This window comes from Vulpes lagopus, chromosome X, assembly GCF_018345385.1.
Source record: "Vulpes lagopus strain Blue_001 chromosome X, ASM1834538v1, whole genome shotgun sequence".
NCBI classification, from domain to species: domain Eukaryota; kingdom Metazoa; phylum Chordata; class Mammalia; order Carnivora; family Canidae; genus Vulpes; species Vulpes lagopus.
Genome location: NC_054848.1, coordinates 109,986,715 through 110,007,730, shown reverse-complemented (window position 1 = coordinate 110,007,730; position 21,016 = coordinate 109,986,715). Strand labels below are relative to the sequence as shown.

The 21,016-nt window shown below is 37.8% G+C and overlaps 1 long non-coding RNA gene across 1 annotated transcript in view; it reads right to left on the bottom strand.

Moving 5' to 3' along the window:
* The window catches only part of LOC121482877, a 309,951-nt gene that overhangs the window by 197,384 nt on the left and 91,551 nt on the right, over positions 1-21,016 (bottom strand). The window contains exons 4-5 of the long non-coding RNA XR_005985649.1: positions 12,001-12,078; positions 7,429-7,530 (exon numbers count right to left, since the gene is read on the bottom strand). This is a non-coding gene — a long non-coding RNA (uncharacterized LOC121482877). The remainder of the gene's footprint in view (positions 1-7,428; positions 7,531-12,000; positions 12,079-21,016) is intronic.

The window sequence follows — 21,016 nt, the reverse complement described above, 5'->3', positions numbered from 1 at the left end:
CCAAGTTCCCAGCAACAGGTCAAAAATTCACTCACAGGGGTGCCTAGGTGACTCAGTCAGCTAAACATCTGACTCTTGGTTTCTGCTCAGGGGTTGATCTCAGTGTCAGGGGATCGAGCCCCGGGGTGGGCTCCATGCTCAGCGGGGAATCTGCTTAGATTCTCTCTCTTCCTCTCCTTCCATCCCTTGCCTGCTACCCACAGCTTGCAGGTGCACACTGTCTCTATAAATCTTTGAAAAAAATTTACTCAACAAATGTATTCTAGCTATTAAGTCTAGCTAATATGATCTCAAATATAAGTAAATACCTCAAAGCAAAAGACAAAATAAAAATAGTGATAAGCAAATAAACCAGTAAACTTAAAACACAAATCACTCTTAATCACGTGATCAGGAAGTGTAATGCCTCTGTTAAAAAGTATTTCTTGACGGCAGCCCAGGTGGCTCAGCAGTTTAGCGCTGTCTTCAGCCCAGGGCCTGATCCTGGAGACCTGGGATCGAATCCCACGCCGGGCTCCCTGCATGGAGCCTGCTTCTCCCTCTGCCTGTGTCTCTGCCTCTCTTTCTCTCTGTGTCTCTCATGAATAAATGAATAAAATCCTTTAAAAATATATTTCTTGAAATAGAGTTATAACATAAGGGGAAAGTGCAATACTAATCCAGAGCTCATTTTCCAGATTAATCCAATACCACAGAGAGGGAATAAGAAATAAAGTAAAAGTATGATAAATTTTTCATCATGTCGGGTGAAGTGGGAAGGAGAGACAAAATTACTGTTTAACTTTTTTAATTAATGGAGAAATATAGGTTCAAGTATGTTGTTAATCATTTAAAGGAAAATGATAGAACAGAAATTTGAAGTAGAACATTTAATTAAATAAAGAATAAAAAACTGGACAATATGAAACTTGTTTGCTCTAGCAAAATTGAGAAAATAAAATTAAGGAAACAATAGAAAATCATACTAAACTGAAAATATTTTTTAAGAGATAGAAGGAATAGGAACAAAGGAGTTATTACAATAGATGCAAATGTGCCAATTTTCCTTATTGAAACACAAAAACTCTCAGACTAAGTAAAATAATTTTTAAAATCTAGCTATCAATTGTTCACCAGAGGAATACCTAAAGTAATTTGATATAGTAAGGACAGTCGTTAAAATAAGAGATAAGAGGGGGCACCTGAGTGGCTCATTGGGTTAGGTGTCTGGCTCTTGATTTTGGCTTGGGTCATAATCACAGGGTTGTGAGATTAAGCCCTGCCTTACACTCCACACTGTGTGTAGAACCTGCTTAAGAGTTTCTCTCTACTCTCCCTCTGTCCCTCCCATCATCTAATAAATAAATAAATAAATAAATAAATAAATAAATAAATAAATAAAAAATAAAATATGGGAAAAGATATACCAGACAAAAGCAAATAAAATGGACACAGGAGGCCATATTAATGACAAAGTTGACTATAAAGCCAAAAGGATTAAATGAGACATAAAGGGATATTTCATAATAATTAAGGGTAAAATTACAAAGAAGATATTAGAAATACATAGCTAATTCATAAACCTATAATCGTATGGGAAATTTTAAGAGGCCTCTCTCAGAATTTTACGATGTCAAGTAAATATGTAATAAATAAATGTTTATGCATTGGGTAAGCTTATTTTTAATTAATGTAAAAAGAATTTTATATCCTGAAGACAATGTTTTCTCAAATATTCTTAGAACACTTCTGAAAAAGATACAACACCTAGAACACTTTAATCAGCCTCAGAGAAAAGCTAAAAACTCTAAAGCTTTACATGCTATATTGCCTGACCACAATTTAAAAAGTAACACAAGAAATTAGTATTAAAAAGTAAGTGTGAATTTTTAACCATTCAGAGGAAATCAAAACTGAATTACAGACAATATGAAGACTATAGAAAAGGATCAAAATATATAAGATGCAATAAAAATCAGGCTCAGAGGAAAACTGATAGCCTTAAACTATTCTACTGTTAAAGAAGAAACACTGGAAGTACATAAGCTACATATTCCACTAAAAATGAACTAGAAAAACAAATTGGGAAGCCAGAACAAAGTATGGTGACAAAATCCGTTTAAATTCAACAGAAACTAATATATTCCTTTAAAGACATAAAAGATATGATTACTAAAATCAATGACTTCCTTTAGAAAAACAAAGTGACTAGATAACAAAACAAAACCATATACTATAAGAAATGATAAAATGGATGCAGAAGAAACTTTCCAAAGTAAAAGAAAATAGTACGCACAATTTTATGCCATTGAAAACTAGATAAAATGGACCATTTTCTGGGCAACCATAAATTAGCAAAATCGACTTAAGCAACAAATACTATAAAGTAGAACAATAATCACAGAAGAATTCAAACCATCTATCACCAAAAAATTGTTTTAAATCTTGCATTCTTCAAATGTTTGGGAAATGGATAATTGTTGTGTTATATAAATTATTCCAGATTGTAGAAAACAGTTTATTCAATAAATTTGGAAGATTTTGTAACACTTGTGCCAAAACCTGATGAAGAGGGGCACCTGGGTAGCTCAGTGGTTTAGCATCTGCCTTTGGTTCAGGGCATAATCCCAGGGTCCTCTGATTGAGTCCTGCATCAGGCTCCCCACAGGGAGCCTCCTTCTCCCTCTGCCTATGTCTCTGTGTCTCTCATCAATCAATATATAAAATCTAAAAACAAAACAAAACAAAACAAAATCTGATAAAGATAATACAAATCCAATCTCACAAATGTAAATGCTTATATAATCAAAGCCAGTAGTGCAATAAGAGAACAATACACTATTACCAAATAGGTCTTTAATTTAGGAATGTAAGAATAGTTTAACATAAATAAGTTCATTGCATTAACTGGTTAATGAGATTTTTAAAAATAAATAAATAAACAGATCATGGGGCACTTGGATGGCTCAGTTGGTTAAGCATCCGACTCTTGATTTTGACTCAGGTCATGATCTCAGGGTCCTGGGATCCAACCCCACTTCACATCGGGCCTCTGCACTCAGCAGGGAGTCTGTTTGCCCCCATGCCCCTTACTACCCTCATGTTCTCTCTAAATAAATAAATAAATAAAATCTTTAAAAAAATTAAAAGGTCATCCCATTATGTGACAAAAAGACATTTAATAAATTTCAATAGCCATTCCTGATTATAAAACCTGGGAAATGTAAGAATAGAAACATCTTTATCAATAACAACAGTATCAGAAACCAAGGCAATAGCATGATAAAGGTCAGTGCTCTATAAAAATTAAAACCAAAACCAAGACAAGGATGTCACTGCCTCCATATTGTTCTCAATCTTTTATCTGATGCAATCAGACAATAAAAGGAAATGAATAATAAATGTTTAAAAGGGAGAACACATGATAATAAGAAAATAAACTATTAGAATTAATAAAGGGTTCAGTAAGGGGGCCAATCATAAGCTTTGCATTAAAACAGTCACTTTTCATCATACCAACAATAACCTATTGGTAGGTGTAACACAAAGAGAAATCTCATTCACAATATCAATAAAAATTACTCTCGTTCTCAAAAACAATAAAAATTATGAAATACCCAGGAAAAAAAGAGATAACAAGAAAAGTATGAGACCCATACCAAGAAAATGATAAAGTCCCAGAGAAGTACACAAAAAAGACCTAAATCTTGCATGGGGTATTCAATTTGGTAAAGATGTTAGTCTCAGAGAACATCTATGAGCTTAATGTAATTCCACTCAGAATTCCATTTTTTTCCAAAATATAGACAAAATAAATTACAGATTTATCACAGACTTAAATAAGTATAATAGCTGTAACTTACTGTGGACTTACTATGTGCCAGGCATTGGGCTAGACTCTTTACAATCATTAATTTTTTTTTAAAGATTTTATTTATTTACTCATGAGACACACAGAGAGAGAGAGAGAGAGAGAGAGAGAGAGAGTTAGAGACACAGGCAGAGGGAGAAGCAGGCTCCATGCAGGGAGCCTAATGTGGGACTGGATCCCAGGTCTCCAGGATCAGGCCCTGGGCTGAAGGCAGCGCTAAACCGCTGAGTCATCGGCACTGCCCTACAATCATTAATTTGTTTAATCCTTGGAATGACTCTATTTTTAAGCCCTTTTTACAGATGACACAGAGAGGAAATCAAGGCACAGAGAGGAAAATGATCTGCCTAAGCTTACACAGCTGGAAATTCATAGAGCAATGACTCAAACATAGCCTTTCCTACTTCAATACCGGTGCTATTTTTTAAAGTTCTTTTTGACAAAAGTTGCATATATTTAAGATGTGTGATATGATATTTTGATATATGTATATGTTGTGAAATGATGACCACAAACTAATTAACATATCCATCATCTCCCAGTTACCTCTGTGTGTGTGTGCAAGTGTTTGTGTGTGTGTGTGTCTCTGTGTGTGTATGTGTGTGTGTGGTGAGAACATGAGATCTAACATCATTACTGTGAACCTTGCCTAGGCTTAAAACCATGCAAGTATCCGAAGAAAGGAGAGATATTTTTGTGTTTTGTTTTTAATCATGGATTGGAAGGTCTTTCTTTGCTTGACATCAGGGCCAGGAAATAACAAGGAAAAACCTAACAGCTTTGCTTATGTCAAAACTTAAAACTTTTGTATAGAAATTAAAAAGACACCAGAAACAAATATGCAAAAAAAGGACAAACAGGAGTAGATATTTGCAATGTTTATGACAGTTACTAGCTATACAATGCAGAAAGTTTCTATGTATCAATTTTGAAATAGCAACAGAAAAACCATCAACAGGGAGTTCACAGCAGAAACCAACAAAGTAAAAAATAAAGTAAAAAATAAAAATAAAATTAAAAAAAAAGAAACCAACAAAGTATCAAGAAACAAAAGGATACTCAATTTCATCAGAATCAATACAATTCAATTTTATGGAACCCTTAAAAAGGTAAGGTGGATTTATTTGTGCTCACATAAAAAAAGTTCACAAGATGTTATGGAGTGAAAAAATCAAGTTACAGAGTTCTGTGCAAAGTCTGATCCCTATCTATAATAATTTTTTAAGAGTTTATTTATTCATGAAAGACACACACAGAGAGAGAGAGAGAGAGAGAGGCAGAAACATAGGCAGAGGGAGAAGCAGGCTCCATGCAGGGAGCCCGAAGTGGGACTTGATCCCAGGACTCCAGGATCACACCCTGGGCCCAAGGCAGGTGCTAAACCGCTGAGCCACCCCGGGATCCCCTAGCTATAATAAATTTTAAATGTGGGCACTTTGTGATTAGAGCTTGAAGGGTATACACTAGCTACTAGTGAGAATTTAGTGGAATAGGGTTATAAAGTTGGGGAAGGTGGAGAGAGTTTCATTTTCTGTTGCATGTGATTTTGCAGAGGTTTTTTTTTTTTGCAATGTCCATGTGCTTTGATAATGTATGTGTATTAATTATTATAATCATATTGACTAAAAGTAATATACATTGGAAGATCTACTGGATCACGAGGAGAAAATATTATGCATTATATATAAAAATATATATATATATATATATGAAACAAGCATGAAAATGTGAAAAACCCAAAGTAAAATAATGACGCTTATATTTGTATTAGGGGAGAGGAGTGCAGAAGAAATACACTTAGCTGTAAATGGCTATCTCTGGGATTAGGAGTTGCAGAGGTCTTTGAATTCTATTTAATATGGTCCATCTCAGTATTTTTGGGCAAGTGGAGGAAAACTGCACCTGTTAGTCCTGCATAAACTAGTGAGAATTTCATTGACCTGGGGATGAAAAAAACAAGGTTCTGATGCTAACTCTGTTCCTTTTCCCCTTGAGGTTCCAGTTTTCTCATCTGTAAGACCTGGTTAACTCTATCCAACTCCTAAACATCTCCCAGTTCTATCAAGCCATCATTTCCTGATTCTACATATTTCAAATTGCATTCACTAAAAAAACCCACACTCTCAGCATTTGCAAATTGCCTAAAAAACGATAACCTCTCCTGAGACGAAAAACCAATGTAAAACTTGAGGAGTTCACTAGGGCCATCCTCAGTGCCTGTTGCATACCCATTTCGATTGCTTCACCAGACAATAATCTATATTCTGATGGTTGGAAACAGCCAGCCAGTAGGGGCTGGTTTTTTTGCACAATAAGCAATGACCTCTGGTGGTTTCGTGATCTAAAAAAGCACAGGTCAAATTAGAAAGGTTTTTGTTGTTGTTGTTGTTATTTTGTTTGTTTTGTACTTTTGTAAATACACATAAGTTAGACATTCAATTCCTCCTTTGACATGGTTCTCTGTTTTTACCAGTTCACAACCCCCCACACACCCCGCCTCCACCCCATTCCAGCCCTCTGCCCCATAGGTTCCTCGTTAGCCGCATTCACTCTCAGAGAGATTGTAACGTTCCTGAAAGAACACCAAACTACAATTCTGCTCACCATTAATCCTTGTCTTCTCCAGCCCTCCACAGTACAATCGCCTCTCTATTTCATTCATTGCCCCCCCATCTACAACCTGCACATATTTGCAGTCAATCGGAGAAGTAATTACTTTTGTACAGGAGCACCACAAACCAACTCTTATTTCCACTAGACACAAATATCAATTAAGCATAAAATTCAATTTAGGATTGAAGTGCTGCCGAACCTCCCACCAAAAAAAAAAAAAAAAAAAAAAGAGAGAGAGAGAGAAAAAGATTCAGTCCTCTTCGTTAACAGGATTTCAGGCCTCATTTTTTAAGAAGGGGGGTGGCGGGAAGCAGGAATCCCTTCAAACAGTTTAAACTGCCCTATTTTTTATTCTTGGAGCAATTTTCTTGGTGCAAAATTTAGGTTAAAAGCTGCAAAAATGTATCTAAGAAATACAGAAAATGATGTTCAACATTTTTTAGTAGCCCAAAAGATGTTTTTTGTAAATCAGATAAAAATTGCTATTAGAAGAGTATCACTTGGATAATAATGTTGGAGACATATCCAAGGTAAAGGAGGGCTGGTAAGGATTAATTCCACAAAAGTAAGAAACTTTGTTCTTGTGATTGACTTCACTGGGGCATGCAACCACTTGAAATGCATAGGCTAACAGAAATCAAATATTGCAAAAAAAAAAAAGTGAGAATCAGATTTCATCACATAAATAATCAAATAATTTTTCCTATGTTATAATTGTCTTTCAAAAACTTAAAATTTAACAAAGTCAACTATCCTGGCAAACACGAGAGAATCCTCCTAAACTAAAATTGCATGAGGATATTTTGTCTTGGGAAATGGTCCTCCCCTTACTGTTCCAAGTTCTGTTATTCTCTTAATGACCTGTTTTTCATTTGAAGTTAGGTGTGTGTGTGTGTGTGTGTGTGTGTGTGTGTGTGTGTGTGCATGTATACAATACATCCACAGGGAGACAAATGCCCACATACCTGATACAAACAAGGGCGGGGGGGCTGGTCCTTGACCAGCCTGTCTTCCTTCTCTTATTAATATAACTTCTAATCACACACCAGAGCCTATAATCTTGAACCCTGAAAAACAAAATACATTCATCGACGTTTGAAAAGTAACCCCCAAGAAATGCATTCCTAAATCCTTTAAAATAAACAAATTAAGTGTCCAAGAATAGGAATTCAAGGAGATTTAAATTTGAATTAGCTTAACTACTTTTGACAAGTTTACACATGAAAGACACCAAGATTGTATGTACTACTTGCTGCTTTAAGAAGTTTCATTCTGTCTGTCTATATAAAAAGTTTCGGCCAAAGTTAAATCAATCTCCTCTACTGATTTTCAACATTAGACAAATACCCAGCCCTTTTTTTCTTTCTTTTTTTTTTTTTTTTTTTTGAACCCTGCTTTCAGCCTGACTTTTTCCCCAATTGAAATTCAGGCCCTCAATGGTTGGTTTTTCTTGGTTCTAAATGTTGATAAAAAAGGGTTTTCTCTACTCCCTCAATTTGATGTGACAGGCTTCTGACATGAATAATGGAAGCATTTCTTTCACAGGCAAATCAACTTAATTTAGCAAGCCTTTATACTCTCAGTGGGCAAGCCACAATCCCCGAGATTCCATGAGAGCCTTTAAGTTAGACGAAATCTTTAGAATTTGCAGAAAATGTATAAAGTAAACAACACTTATTTTGTCACAATACTTGAATAACTTTTATGCAGGAGTTACAGATGAATATATTACTTCCTAATCAGATCTTGATTTACAAGCAATTTACAAGCTCAAGGGAAACTAGCCCTCAGTAAGAAAAATAAGAGAAGTCTCTACACAAATAAATTTTAAAGCCTAAAGATTGAAAACAAAACACAACGAAAAGCTGAGAATACAAAAAAACAAACACCCTCTCCCTCTGAACAGAAAAGACACAGAAAAATCAAGATACCTATACATTGCAGGGCCGAGTGGAATTTCTTAACAACAGCCTAAGAGAACTATTTTGAACAATCCTTTTAGGCAGGATCTTGGGAGAACTGAGAGGGCAGCACTTCCTAGCCATCAGACTAAAAGGAATAGATCCCACAGTCATTTCCACCTCCAAAATCAGGACCCAGTTATTCCCCCTGAGAACATTTCAGGACAGGAAGAAGACATGTTAATAATGCATTAGTGAAAGAGGGATGGGACTCAGAAGAATAAAACTAAGACATATGCCTTCTGAGTTGGCTATGGAGGAATGATTAAAATATGAAGGAAACCAGCCTCGGAATGCAACATATTTTGCATTATAACAGAATATGGAGGTTGGCATTTGCCCCCTGGCCTTCTGTATCTTTTTTTTTTTTTTAAAGGTAAAATAGAAAGAAAGGAAACAACACAGGACTGGGAATCTGGAGACCTGCTCCCAGCTCAGCAAGAACATTTCCTGAGACCTTAGGTAAGTCTCTTCCTCTCTCTGGGACTCAGTCCTCTTCTGTTCAACCAGAAGGCAGAAGTAGGTGATCTCTAAGGTTCCTTCCCATTCTAAAATGCTCTCTTTCCATGCCCCAGTGACAAAAGTCTAGACGGATAGTGATGAAAGGACTCAATTATTACATATAATTCATAAATCTTAAAGAGTGCTTTACAACTCTGGGATTGGGGCTTGAGCAGGTTTAGCAGATCTACCTTGAGATTCCTTCCTCTGGCAGCTTTCCATAATTTACTGTCAGCAAATATATAAAAAAACAATGTACTTGCATCTGCCAAGGAAAACCCCAGCAACTGAGAGTTTCTTGGAGCAAAATTGGTTCTTTTTATCCTCAACTGTTTTTCTTATCAACTTCTGAGAATATTTGTAAAATGGTAAATGATAATTTAGAAGAGCATTTTACCTACCTGTACACTTTTTGCAGGACTCCTGATGTACTACAATTTTCAGCGTACAAATAAAAGCATAATTCTGCCCCAATATTATAGTATTTGAATCACGACAGTTTCTGTTTTACCATTATTTAAAATTTTTGTGAAGATGCATATGTTCAAGTAAAAAAATAAACTGGCTTCCCTAATGTCAGATATTTTATCTTATATTTCAATCTAATTTTACATGTTAAGGTTATGGGATTTATAAATTAGGAGGCAACTGTGACAGTTAAAAAGATGCTCTAAATTTCATATAGTAATGAACTGCAGTGAACTATTTTCATATAAATATTTTTTCAGAGAATAAAGAACCATGTTTTAAAAAAAAAAAAATACACACTCTATACATCTTTAAGCCATTCTCCACCCCTTCTCGTAATTAGCTAATCAGCCAATTAGGAGTTCCAACAATTACAAACATCAGGGAAGATAGAAAGGAAAGAAAAACAGGAACCTATCAAGGTAGAAGAAAATCCTTTTACTTTAAAGAGTGTCCACCATTAACCTCTGAAGAATTCTACTCCACCTTGGCGGATCTGTTATTCCCAGTCTCGACCCCTCCCACCTTCTCTCCCTATTATAATTGTTAGGTCAGTTAATTGGCTGATTAAGGATACACTGGAATTTTTATTAACTGGCAATTAGAGTCAGACCCAAGGCACAGAGAATCCCTTCTGATTGGGAGTGTCACTTGAGTTGCAAAGATTAATAAAGTCAAATGAGGTTTAAAGTATGGTTTGGTTAATTTAGCCTTCTTGTATGGATAATTTTAGCATCATCCATAGCTTTAGTATCATCTCAGTTGCTTTAAAATCAAACCACATTTGAGAACAGCAATCATTTAGTCTCCAAACAGGAAAAAAAGGGGAGAATATTGTATAATCACAAGCCCAAGAGATGTTTCCATCTGTTATAATAACAATTCCTATATTTTATTCATGACATTCTTATTCCCTTTCTATCCAGGTCCACTGCAACAGCAGACCCAAGTTTCCCCTTCAAAAAATCCAAGGAGTATGATATGTGGCATGTCCTCATCCCCTTGGCCTAGTTAAATCCTCTCACGGTCTCTTTTCATAACTTCTCTAAGACAAGGTGACCCTTGTGAAGATCCATTACACAGGGTGCCCAGTTATGGCCAAGGCAAACACTCCCTTATAATCCCAAAACAGTTTGTGATATTATAGGAGAATGGTATCCTTGTATTAAAATTGTGACCCGATAAGGCAAAATGGAGCATATCAATAATCACATGGACAAACAGCTGCAGAATGTACATGTGGAATTGGCTGGATAGTCCTAGAAAAATGATAGAGGCAGTATAAAGTAATTGCTAAACCCAAGAGCTTTGGGTCAGATAAGGCCCAATTCAAAATTCTGGCTCTACCGGGTACTTAAAAGTGTGACCTTGGGCTAGTTACTCAGCCTGTGTGAGCTTTGCCATTTTCCATCTGTAAAATGAGGATAATAACAGAAGCCATCTCATAAGTTTAATGGGAGGATTATGAGATAACGCATGCAAAGAGTTTATCTCAGTGCACGAGCACATAGTAATTGTTCAATAAACAAAAGCTATTATTGACGTGACTGTCTTTCCTCATTCAATTTACTGGCTATTTGAATAAACCAACAGGCTTACAGGAACATCTGCTATTCTGTAGATAGTCTGAGAACTTAGGAAAACCTATAGGACAGAGCTCAGAGAACACAAAATCCCAGTGTGTGAAGGGTGGAAAGAGTATGACCGTGGTAAACCCAGGACTGGGGAAATGTAACATTCCTGGGATCTAGGTCTAAATCAGGTTGTCAGGACTGGGAAGGCCATGGGGCTGTCCAATTGCTGAGGCCTGCAGGTTATTCACAAAACCTACTGCACTTTCAGAGTTAGGCACATGGAGAAATTATACCAGACAACTTGGTATCCCATGAGCATAGAGGTTCAAAGCATAGATTGTGGAGCCAGACTGCTCAGATTTTAGTTTTGTTTTGCTTTTAAAGTTTTTAGTTTTTTAAAGTAATCGCTACCTTCAACATGGGGCTCGAACTCATGACCTCAAGATCAAGAATCACAGGCTCCACCAACTGAGCCAGCCAGATGCCCCACACTGCTTGGGTTTTAATTTCTGCTGTTACCAGCTGTGTGACCTTAGGCCAATGTAGTTAACCTCTCTGTGCCTCGATTTCCTCCTCTGTAAAAATAGGGGATGGTATTAGGTCCTAATTTATAATCCATGTTATAAAAATTAAATGAGTTAATATTTGTAACTCTTAGAAGAATACCTGGCAAAAATTAGCTTTATATAAGTTTTTGTTAAGTTAAATAAATAAAATTGGTAATGCAGCATTCACTTTGCCCTCATGTCACTAGCACCCTGCCCTCTGAACAGCAAGCGTTTAGGAGACATGATGATGTATTTGATCCTTGCAGCAGCTTTGCAAGATGGCAATGAGATGACCAGAGGCCAGAAAAGGAAGACAGAGATGGAGACAGGAGTCCAAAAGCCAGAACTCACTTTTCTCATTACTGGCTTAATACCCCACTAACACACAGGGACATATAGTATCTTTTGTTAGTCTTTTAACCTGAGAGAAAAACGGCAACAAACAGTGGACAAAACTGGAAATGCAGTGAAGTCTATCTTCGAACCTTTGATTCTTTCAGAACTCTCTCTCAACTCAGAAGTTGCTTTCTCGTTTCCCTCCAACACAAGTGTTAAACCCACTCCTGTAAAAAAAAAAAAATTCAAACAGAAAGACAGAATGTTAGAGTTGGAAGGTCTATGTCCAAGTTTTATGCCCTTGTATTATAGATGAGGTCACTGGTGCCCACAGAGAGGAAATGACTTTAGTTAAATGATCAAATTCATACTTTTTTCCAATCTCTTCAGATTCAGTATCAAGTTGCATTTAGAGAAGAACAATGGACCGCTCTCATCCCAACATTTGCCGTTTGGATTCTTTGTAGATTGGCATGCCTTCCAAGAGTTCAAGCCAAATGCCACTTCATGAGTTCTGATGTGCTGTTTGCATGGGACATTCCAATGCAAATTGAGTGTCTTGGTCATAACATCTTGGTCTTGTTCTTCTCCCAGATTTGCATCACTAATATATGCAAGTGCCATATAGTCCAAGGGCATCTGAGGGATAAGACTACATAGGAAATGTTGCCCTTTCATGATTCTGTTTTCTCAATGGAAATTTAGTTACTATGGCAAGTTTCTCTAAAGCAGCATTTTTACTCCAATTGTGAACCTGAAGGATTGTTCATCACATGACCAAGGAATAAGTAGTGTATTGCATGTAGTAGCATGGAAGCAAAGAAGAGGTAGAATTTAGAGCTTAAAAAAGAGGTTGTAGGGACACTGGGTGGCTCAGTGGTTGAGCGTCTGCCTTTGGCTCAGGGCGTGATCCCGGAGACCTGGGATCGAGTCCCACATCGGGCTCCCCTGCATGGAGCCTGCTTCTCCCTTTACCTGTGCCTCTGCCTCTCTCTGTGTGTCTTTCAGGAATAAATAAATACAATCTTTAAAAATTAATTAATTAATTAAAAAATAAAAAAGAGGTTGTACACTGTGACAACAGTTGATAACATGCGGCGACTAGAGTTGATAACATCATATTGTATAATTGAAATTACCTAAGACAGTAGAACTTAAATGTTCTCAGCATAAAAAATAAAGGCACATAAGTGAGGTAATGGATGTGTTAATTAACTCGATGAGGTGGGGGGAACCCTTTCACAGTATATACATAACCCTTTCACAGTATATACAATCATCAGGTTGTACGCTTTAAATATCTTACAATTTTATTTGTCAATTATACCTCAATAAAGCTAGAGAGAAAAAAAGAAAGATAGTTCTTCCCCTCATTTTACACATGAGGAAACTAAAGCCCAGAGAAGACAGAGCAAGTTAGGATTGACAACCTAGTCTCCCAACTCCTGGTTCAGTGTTCTTTCCCCAGCAAAATTTGGTGTACAATTTTCAGTTTATATGAAATTTTTCCAGCAATAAATATATGAATCAAAGTGGAGGTGAATCATGTTATCACAGGGTACATCCCTGGGACTTAGTCTAACTTACATCCACAGTCCCTTCTGTGTTAAACATGTTGCTTTCTTTTCTTGGGCAGAAAAATACTATAATTTCAGTTAAAACCTTTCCAGGAATTCCAAATATGGGAGGTGGATTTTGCTAGGGAATGCTAATAAGAGGTCAAATAGCACATAAACCCTCTATGTGTCAGAACAGAAACTTCCCGGAATTATTTACTCAGCACTCTACCTTTTATCATTTGAAAATGCTTTCAATTAAGAAGAAGGTTCTTTTTAGGTAACCATACTGCATTTAGTGAAATCCAATCACATAGCATTTTAATAGTACATCTCTTCCCCTAATTTTCGTAGTTATCTGCTGATCTTAATTTTCCAATGAAAACCATACATTAACATTGCAGTTTTGAAGAAAATGAATAACATTTCTTGTTATGTTATAGGTCAATAGTTAATGCAGCCGAAGTTTCATTTCTCTCCCATTAAAATTGCTTATTTGCCTCATCTCGATGTATATCAAATGGTAATAAGATACGGAATATATAAGGTTGTGACCCATGCCAGTAGGTTTTGCTGTTTCTAGGGTTTTCTTGTTAATTGGTTGCATTGTATGTCAGATCTGATTCTTCCACACCATTGTTAAGGCTGATGATTCTTCAGAACACCATTGAAAACAGAACTAGAAGGAGTTTCACCAAAACAAGGAGCTAGAAGTGAAATTTCCTAAAGGCAGAGCAACGGTTTTTACTTTTTACTTTACAGTTGGGAAAATAAAACACGTTCCATCCTGGGAAACTCGACGAGTATGAAAAAGAGTATTTTCCTAGGAAAAAAAAGAAATAGCTCCTCAATTTGAAATTTTGCACTGATTTCAAAGGTTTTAGAACACATTTCTGGAAATAGAAGACTGACATGAAGAAAATACTCTTGTCAGCTTCAAGAACTACGTGCTCCATGGGGCTATGTATACTTTACTTCACCTAATAAATGCCCTCCTTAGTTATTGTGCATAAGATATTTTGGGTTTTTTTTTTAAGGTTTTGTTTATTTATTCATGAGAGACACAGAAAGAGGGTCAGAGACACAAGCAGATGGAGAAGCAGGCTCCATGTAGGGAGCCCGACGTGGGACTTGATCCCGGGACCCCAGGATCACGCCCTGAGCCAAAGGCAGGCGCCAAACCGCTGAGCCACCCAGGCATCCCCATAAGATATTTTTGTAAATGAAATTGTATGCTAACCCCTCCAGAGGAGCTCACTTTTTGAACCAATGGAATAATTGTTTTGCAGTGTGAATAACCCCTAATTTGTCTATTGTTAGTGGTTGGATTTTTGTTCGTTAAATTTCTTTTTTTTTTTTAAATTTATGATAGTCACACACAGAGAGAGAGAGAGAGAAGCAGAGACATAGGCAGAGGGAAAAGCAGGCTCCATGCACTGGGAGCCCGACGTGGGATTCGATCCCACGTCTCCAGGATCGCGCCCTGGGCCAAAGGCAGGCGCCAAACCACTGCGCCACCCAGGGATCCCTGTTCGTTAAATTTCTTAAAAGAGAGCCAGCCTACATATTCTTCTCTCTCAGCACTTGAAGAATAGGACTTAGGGCAAGGGAAAAGGCAAAGTAAGGACCCTGGCCAGGAAGTCAGAAGACCATGGCTGAATTCATCTCCAGCACTTACTAGCCAAAAGACTGTGGTCAAATCAGGATACCTTTCTCGGCCTCAGTTTCCTTACCTGTACTGGTGTCAGATAAAGAAACTATAAGAATCAAGTGTTACTATCTATGCAAAAACACTTGGTAAACTGTAAAATGCTCAACAAATAAAGCTGATAATTCATCATAACAATTAATTAAATGTTCCCTACTCCCCCCTCCAAAGCCAATGATGGAAATGAAAACCAGTAGCTATATAACAGGAAAGTCTAACCTCAAAGTACATAATTTTAATCAAAAAGCCTATGGTTGGAGCCCTGGCTTGAAAAGGAAATCAACGTAGTCAGGGAACGCCAGAAAAGCCATGTTCAGTCAGAGCTAACTTAGCCTGTGTGGAGTCTCTGACACTGGCAACCATGGGGCACATCATGAGGGTGGAAAATAATTTCCCTGAGACTGACTCAGTGCAGAAAATCCCCAGGTGATCAGTGAACTTCAACTCTGTTAGGATCGATTTCAAATTTAATTCTGTATAATATGTTGGGAGTAATTCATTAGATTAACTGACTTGAAAACATTTGATCCTTTAAGGCTCAGTTCAGTTAACCTCTTCCATAACCAGCTCCTATATATCTTCAGTTGGAATTAAACTTTCTCTAGTGTGTGCCCCTAATACAAGTGGTATGCCACCCATATGGCACTCACTAAAACAGGTTTATCTTAGAGTGTCTGTGTGTGCACGATGCATGCGCACACATGTCACATGTGCATGTGCCCACATGCATATATATTCATATTCTTGTGTACTGCCTCACCCACAAGAGTATAATCTAAGCTCCTGAGGTCAGGAACCATGTCTTTTAAAAAAAAGATTTTATTTATTTATTCAAGAGAGACACACAGAGGGGAATCCTTGGGTGGCTTGGTGGTTTAGTGCCTGCCTTTGGCCCAGGGTGTGATCCTGGAGTCCTGGGATCAAGTCCCACATCGGGCTCCCTGCATGGAGCCTGCTTCTCCCTCTGCCTGTGTTTCTGCCTCTCTCTCTCTCTCTCTGTGTGTGTGTGTGTGTGTGTCTCTCATGAATAAATAAATAAAATCTTTAAAAAAAAAAAAAGAAGAGAGAGAGACACACACACAGAGAGGCAGAGACACAGGCAGAGAGAGAAGCAGGTCCCATGCAGGGAGCCCCGTGTGGGACTCATCCTGGGACTCCGGGATCATGCCCTGGGCTAAAAGGCAGGCACTTAACTGCTGAGCCACCCGGTGTCCCAGGAACCATGTATTGGTCATCATTATATATCTTTCACAGCATCTAGCACATTGCCTCACATATGGTAGTTGCTCAATAAGTACTGCCGATCATCAAAGGTAATGAGAATCATACATTCACTGTTAAGAGAAGTATTTCCTTTTTTCTGTGCTATAAAACTATTTCAGCCTTTAAGGGGTTCCCTTCTTTTTGAGTCCTGTAATTTAGGAAACAAGTCCAAGGAGTAATAGGTGACTGTAGGCATATTTTGAAAAAAATGGAAAAAATAGTACTTAACATAAAAATCACAATTACTGTTCATGAAGCAAAGTAGTTGATGATCCCAGAACTGACAATAGGAATTCACATTCTGGATGGAGCTGAGTATGGTTGTTGAATCCCTCAAGGGAAGTCAGTGTGCTTGAGTTATCATAAGTTCCATCCCATTTGGAGGCTAGGGCCATTTAGGACAGTGTTTTGTCCAATACAGGAGTCACTAGCCACATGTACTTTACTGAGCACATGAAATGTGCCAAGACTGACTCAAGGTACACAATAAATACAAAACACATAAAATTTCCAAGACGTAGAACAAGTTTTAAAAAATAATATAAAGTATCTTATCAGTAATTTTTATATTGATTGCATGTTACAATGAAAATATTTTGGATATACTAGGTTAAATAAAATACATTATTAAAATCAATTCACCTTTTTCTTTTTACTTCTTCAGTGTGGCTACTAGAAAATTTAGAATTACACGTGTGGCTTGCATTATTTATTGTTTTAAAGATTTATTTATTTGAGAGACAGAAAGTGGGGGGTAAAGGCAGAGGGAGAGAATCTTCAAACAGACCGCCCTCTGAGCAGGGAGCCTGACAAGGGGCTCCATCCCAGGACCCTGAGATCATGACCTGAGCCAAAATCAAGAGTTGGACCCTTAACCAACTGAGCCACTCAGGTGCCCCATGGCTTGCATTATGTTTCCATTGAATAGCACTAAAATTGGAAACCTCCCTCCAGAAAAGAATCTATCATTAAAACAACCTAAATACTAATAATTAGCACATCCATTAACTCTTCTTGAGACCAACAGGACCCCAAAAACTAAAGGGCTATGACACAAAGCACTGATACATTATGTCTTCATCTCTGAAGTACCCGAGTCTGCATCCAAGCAAGAAATAGGAGTACCAGATGAAGGCCTTTCAAGCAGAGAAGAGAATTCTATAATTTTCAGGAGTCATAATGAGAAAAGGCATTCTTGGGAGTTTTCTGAACAAAACCTCAATACTTACCAACTTGACTTGTGCTGACATGATGCCACAACAAACCGAAAAAGTAAAATAAAATCCAAATGCTTTGCATGAGGTAGCACAGTGCCTTGCATCTTAACAATGTTTGTTGAAGTGAATTGAATTTGGAAGAGGTTGTCTAATTGGATTTGATCTCTTTTTAAACTGAAGTCAATGAACCAGGGTATGTCCATACACAACGCTAAAGCTCTCCACTGAGTCTATTAACATGTATTGAGGGTGGATACTGTGTTCTCTTGGCCCTTTATATAACAACTACAGGATCCCTGCTAGAGCACTAGCCGTTACAGGGGGGGAATGAGGTATAAATTTAACCCCCACTGAAATAAATACTGTCCTTCTATCCATGTTTCACCTTAAGCAGGAGAGCTCCTGTGGCATTGCTTCTGGAGATAGCATCATAACAGAGCCTTCGACTATTGCACACACCTGTGGTAGCTACATTTTATCATACACAAAGATTTAGGCACCAGACAGCACCTGAAATTAGAGTACTAAAAAGAGATTTTAAGAAATAGGAAGAACTGGTTATTAACGAGTTGGCAGGGGAGGGCTGGAGGCATTTACAATGTGTAAGTACATCAAATCATTACCTTGTACGCTTTAAATATCTTTCATTTGTACTTGTCAATTATACCTCAAAAAAAAAAAAAAAGACCTAGGAAGAACCGATTTTTAATCAAAGGGAATGTAAATACTGAAAGAGCAGCCTTGTTAAATTACACAAATTCCACTTAAAACATGAAAAGCCAAGACCACTATCAACAAGTCTATTTAGTTAATTCAGTTAAATATAAAAAGAAGAACATTCGACCCAGGCATTTGGCATTGTGAAAACAGACTAAGCGGTTGATTGATCGATCTATTTTTCAACAGGTTGTGTGGACATCCTGTAGGCACAGACTTAGTCTGAGGCTATTGCCTTAAAAGAGGTAAAAATCCAATCAGATATAGTAAAGTGGAGATGGTCACAGTGACCCAGCAACCTCTGTTCAAGCTTTACCCATATTAGGACACTCTTATACTGGGTTGTTTTGAATGAGACCCCAATGTATTTATGTATTTTTTTAGTCTTCTTTATCACCTTCTTGTGTACGACTGAGCAGTTTTTGAGGAGACAAGTCACTGTTACAATGTTGTCAAGGCCCTTCTCGTTTTCTAGTTCAAATCCTTGTTCATGCTGTTTGCTAAGTACTTGTTCCCTGTAACAGCTTTCAGCCAAACAGAACACTCTGAATGCTGCATTCCAAACCACTCTGTCCTGCTGGGCTCTGAGTGAAACAAGCTCTTCAAACTCCATCATGTGAACTTTTCACAAGGAACAATCTCCCTCAGACAATTCCATTCAGAGATACTATCCGTGAAACTGGGACTCGGGGAAGGGGTGACATCACAGGCTTCCCCTTCTGGCCAGGGTCATGACCACCAAAGTTGTATTTAAGAGGCTCCCACGTGGTTCAGCACATGATTTTCTTAATGATCTAACATTTCCCCCAACTTTCCCATAAGCTTCCAATTTAAGATATTTAAGATATTCACACTTAAACACAAAATTGGGTACTGGTGTCAAGAAAGCCTGGGATTTCAAGAAGAATGAGAAATTTGCAACCAGAGTCTCTATTACTATTAGGGGTAGGAGGGTAAATATAAAACATACTATATAATATGTGCCATATGTGGGGCTTTTTTGGCAGTGTTGAGAATCATAGAAATACATGGTACTATATCCAACCAAAAGGGTGGAAAAGAAAGAGAGGGAGAGAGAGAGAGAGAGAGAGAGAGAGAGAGAATGAGAAAATTAGATTGCTTTAAATGTCTAAAGCCAAGGTTTGGACACCAAAGCTTTAAAAAAATGCAGGATTATTCCACCGAGATGGACAGCCAGTTAGCTTGCAGTTAGGTAACAACAGAAAGAAAACAGCACACCAGGCTATCTTTTGAGGAATCTGGGCTTGTTTTCAGAAAGACCTGCCTGGTAGCTCCTGGTAGATCCAAAGAAGGCTTTGGACTCTCCTAAAAGATGTTTAAGATGAAGACAGTAAGTCATGGATCCAGGATGGTTTCCATTCTAGTTCTCACCAGAGTTGGGGCAGGTAAACTGGGTGGCTTTCCAGGTCCCCCTCATAGTCCAATGAGTCTATGAACTCCTCTCTGTGTAACAGCCTACTGCTCAACTTATTATTTTTGAAAAAGAATAGTGCCTGAATAAGGGGGCATTTGCCTGTCAAAGGCCCCATAAGCATTCAAATTTGTTTTTTTAATTCTTGACCCTCAGAGGAAGATGAAACCAAAAGAGAGAGCTAAGCCTGGGAGTCCTTGTTCCAAGGGGCTCACAGGGACTCAGCTAGTCAGACATTAGGTTATCAGAATGAAAGTATCGTAGAAAGAATGTAATCGCTACCACTGTCTATTGAATTAAATCACAGATCAGAAAGTGCCAGAGCTTGTGGAGACCTTAAAGACCATCTAACATAACTAACTCCTTTATTTCATATACCAAAAGGAAAAAAAGGGCTGACTTGCTCAAAGTCACATATGGGGAAAGTCAAAACTTAAACCCAGATCTCATGGGCTTGCCAATGATGCCTGACACACTACAATCGTACCTACAAATGAGGAGGAATGTTGATAATTTATTATGATGTGATACACTTCTTTGAGGAAGCACATATAATGCCCCCTAGAATAAAAGTGCTCCTGCAAAGTTTTATTTCGAGCTTTCCTGCCCACAGTATAATTTTATGACAAAAATAATTCCTTTGTTAAAAAGTATAAAAGTATGGTATAATATTGAATGTCTTTTTAACCTACACATGAAGTAATGGAGATGTGCATACATCTCCCCCAGGAAGAGACTCCGATGGGATGAGACTTCATGGTTTACAGTCTAGTGGGGCAGAAAGACACAAACTGACAATTCCTGCGATGAGTCCAAACTGAGAACTTTGAGGAGAGGCATTTAACCCCAACTTGGAAGGGAGAGGAAGGTATGAAGATTAAAAAGGCCAGAGGCCAGAGATGATAGAAAGGAAACTTGGAGTAGTCCAGTTTGGCTGGTGGCTGCAGTGCAGTGATGGTAAGGAGTGACCTGTATTCCCTGAATGCACAAGGCCAACAACTACCCCCAAATAAACACAAGGCTGTAAAGATAGTATGCTCACTATGCCGGAGTGGCTTTACAATACAAGTTTCCTAGCTTCAGTCAATCATCAGCATATTAATTAAAAGATCTCAGGGAGGCACAGTGAACAATGGACTGGAACCTGCTATGGGGTATTAGTCTTACCAGTAAGTCACTGAGCCCTCTCTGGTGAGCTCAGTTATCCATCCCATCTGTAAACCGAATAGTTGACGCTACCTTAGATGATCTCTAAGGTCCCTCTTGGTTCAG